This window comes from Podarcis liolepis, assembly GCF_965112155.1.
Source record: "Podarcis liolepis genome assembly, chromosome: 16".
Lineage (NCBI taxonomy): Eukaryota > Metazoa > Chordata > Lepidosauria > Squamata > Lacertidae > Podarcis > Podarcis liolepis.
Window position 1 is genome coordinate 37,916,878 of NC_139567.1, and position 4,184 is coordinate 37,921,061.

Genomic DNA, 4,184 nt, shown 5'->3' on the forward strand with positions numbered 1-4,184 from the left:
AACCCGCGGGCCGTACCATCGCCCCGAATAGGGGGGTTCGGAGGGGAGAGGGGAGAGGGTGGAGCCGGATGGGGAGCCGGGGACCCCGCTCCTCTGCGCCCTGGCCCCAGGAGGGCTGAGCTCCGGTGAAGTGCGGGGAAGAGAGGGGCGAAGGGGAGCCCGGGGGGGAGGCGCGAGGCGAGGGTGGTGAGTGGGACACCCCCGCGGAGGCGCGGAATGGGACGGCCCGCTCTCCTCAGGCTGCTGAAGCGCGGGGCGTGGGGGGGGGGAGGTGGAGAGAGAGAAGCGTTTGAGCCTTTTTTGAGCTGTGAGAAGATGGAGGAGAGAGGGCTGAGGGTGAAGGCCCGGGCTGTTCACCAAGGCTATTCCCCGTCCCGCCCTCACTTTTTTTAAAATAAAGCCAAACACAGAGTGTCCTGTGAGGTTGAAAAGCAGGGAAGAGGAATTTCTGTCAAAAACAGCATCTGGGAGCGGAGGAATTCCGTTTTTCCCTGAGAAGTATTAAAATCCACAAAAATCTGCTTCACACAAATACGTATAATAGGTATTGCTTAGCGGGGAAAAATCTCCCCAAAGACAAAGGCATACCCCCAAAAAACCCCAACCACACACACAAGAAGATGACAATATGGATTATTTTATCAAATGGGCTTCTCGTTTGCCTTTCAAAACATAATTGGCTTGTTACAATGTTCTGAAATCAATGTCACCATTCACAAATAATGAGACCAGGCAGAGCAGGGTAACTCTTCCATGTCAAACCCAAATCCCCAGCCTAAAATTCAAAACTGCAACATTGGGGAAGTTTAGAAAGTTGCATCCTGCAAAAAAAGAATCCTGCCATTTACACCATCTAAGCTTGCAATCCTAAAAGGACTTACGGTACATGGGAGTAAGTCCCATTTAAAATAATGTGACTTTCTTCTGAGTAAGCTTAGGATTGCCCTGTATAGCACTTGGGTGTGAGCCTGATCTAACGCAATACAACTTACAGCTAACTTACATATACAGAACCCTGTACAGCTTTCTTTAGTAATGTAGGGTTTCCTTGTTCTAATCTGAAGTACAATTTGTCAGGTCAACAGCAGAATCCTGCATGTTTCCTCTGAAGAAAGTTCAATTTATTTATTAAGATACTTATATCTTATCCGTCATTCTTCAGCACAAAACAAACCACCGTAAAAACGTACTCCCAGACTTGCATAGGATTGTGGCAGACAACTCCAATCCAATCCTAAATGAATTTGGAAGTTAACTTCAAGTAACGTTAATGGAACTTCCTACTCAGTAAAAGATGTTTAGGATTACACAGAGTCTAGAAAGCAATTCAACATATGTGGTGCCAAGTTATTAATAAATGATTGCATATAATTGCCAAATTATTTGGCAATATTGGTTTTTTAAACTGTTCATAAACAATGGTCTTAATCTATGGCATGCAGTATATTGATTCTATTAACTCGACCATGTGTGTATTCGTATAGTTTTTGCTTCTTTATTTGATTCCCTCTACTTCATCTATTCTCCAGCCATCCATACAATCAAGGCCACTGTCTGTGAAAGGTTATGCCACAGTAACAGACTCTCTAAGGTTTATTTAGTATACAAACAGGTATCCTAGAATAAGAAATATCTGGCAACCCTTCTAAACACCTAATGGAAGCATGGTTCACGCAATCAAGACCCACTCGGAAGTTAACTGCTCATTGTGTTTCACTCTTTATAATGCCCCAGAAATCCAAGGAACAGAAAGTAGTACTGGATTGCGGTTGAAAAATACAGATTCACCCGCACCCCAGAGCAAAAACATCTGAATCTGGTCAAAAGTTAGCTAGTCAATAGTGGCTGGGCACTGCCCCACCAAACTCGGTCTGCCCTTGGACAGCCCCCACCTGCGTGACATCTTACTTACATGGGAAGCTGCCTTAGACAGAGTCAGAGCATTTGGTACCTCTAGCCCAATACTGTTTGCACTGACTGGCAGTGGCTCTCCAGCATTTCAGGTAAGGAGTCTTCCAGCTCTACCTGGAATTGAACCTGGGGCCTGCTCTGCCAAAATGTTGCACTGCTGCCATCCTTCTAAACATGTTCCTGTTCAGGTTTCTTGGCCAGCTGTTTCCTCCAAGCAGAAAATCTACTCCCCAACTCTGCATTCTGTTGCTACAGAGTATGATCAGTCCTTCGTGGGCTGTTTTTAGCTCACTTAGATTTCCCCCACTCCAAATCTTTGGGGATCCCCTGAGCAGGCTTCCACTTCCCTCTTGCTTCAATCACAGTAGCCACTTTTGGGCTACCATCCTGCTGGTGGTACTCACCACCTGAGTTTGCTAGTAAAAGCAGCAATTAACAGTTGATTGCTGTTGTCTTTAAAAATATCTGCTGGTCAATTAGCCAGGGGACAAGATGACTGTTTAATTGGTCACATAGTGTTTAACTGATTAACAGATCAACAAAACAGTTACAGCCCTACTCTTTAGGCGAATGCCACTCAGGTTGTGTACCCAGTACACACCATACATTTAAAGCACATGACTTCCCCCAGAGAATCTTGGGAACTATAGTTTGTTAAGGCTGCTCTGTGTGGTGGGTGGGTAACCTACAGTTCCCAGAGGTTTTCTTTAAAAAATATGTAGGATATAGAATGGAAAACTCTCATCCTGCAACTCAAAGTCAGCCTCTTAAGGAAGTTTACAGCAGCCTGATTACAGTATGTGTCTTTATTTTGGATCTTCTTAGTTGTGTGGAATTGTTAGATTTGTACTTTTTGATGTTTTGTTCATTGTTTATGCCTGTTTTTGTTAGATTTGTAGTTACGACATTTTTTATGGGTTGCACAAGCCGCCTTGAGACTGGTTTTAACTTTGGAAACAAAGAAAACGATGGATACATTATCACCATATAACTATGTCAAGGGGTGGGGAAACTTGTGGCCCTCCAAACTCTACTTGGAATACTATTTGCATCACCCCTAAACTTGGGCTGTGCTAGCAACATCTGGGGGAAACACATGTTCCCCATCTCTGCCCTAGGTACCATCACCTTTACTGTAGAAGGGGCACACAATGGGCTATGATGCTGTGAAATAGCACAACCTCACAATAAGTCCACTGAACTTAGTAGCCCGTAACAAAAGTCACTAGTTTGTTTTATGATTATTTTTATATCCCACTTTTTTTCCAAAGCGCTCCAAGTGGCATACATGGCTCACTCCTTCCTCTCCTGATGTCATCACAACAACCCCAGTACGGTAGGTTAGGCTAAGAGACAGCCACAGGCTTTTGGTCACCTAGTGAGGTTTGTGCCTGGGCAAGGAGTTGAACCATTTGTGGACCTGCAAAAAAATGTCATTTTTAGAGGTCCTTGCCTGTCCCTGTCCCCTCAAAAAAGAGAGCCTTAAACCCTAAGAACAGTATTTACAAGCCTTGGAATAGTATACTCAGTTCCCCTAAGAAGAACTGCAAAGTTAAGCATCATCAGGTAGTCTCTATCCAAGCACCAATGGCATTTTCACGCATTGTTCCAGTAATGAAAGCCATGCAACCACCTATTCACAGGCAAAAAACGGGATCCTGAAAACACAGAAAAAGAATTCAGCAAGGTATATCTCTACCCTTAAAGGGGCAAAGTTTGCTCAATAAACCTGTTGACAATGTTCAAGAAAACTTCAGAAACCAAAGCAGTCGGCTAAGTCTGGAAAAACCTTGTGAAGTGAAAGGATAAGAAAGAGGGATTTATATCTAGATGTTAGGCTAGAGATGATAAGGAAAACAGGAAGATACAATGAGAGGTAAATGAGGTGCTGTGGGATTGGTGGAAGTCAATGTTCGTTTTCCTTTTTAGGGTTTATATTATTTGTAAGATTTGAATTTGGTTTTTTTTATATGCTTGTGTTTTGTGTATTGTTATTTTTCATTTTTTGTTGTTGTGTGGAAAATACTAATAACATTTACTATTTAAAAAAGAAAAAAGAAACCAAAGCAGTCAATACATAGTCTGTTCTCCTTCGCGGAGCAGATATATATATAACTTTAGAGCCCTGCTGGGTAAGACCAAAGGTCCCGTTTCCCCACAATGGCTAACCAGATCCTTCCTTCAGGAAGACCACAAGCAGGATGTAAAACCCACAGCCCTCTTCCGATTGCTTCCCCCCGCCTTATGGTATACTATTTCTGAACCTGGAGGTT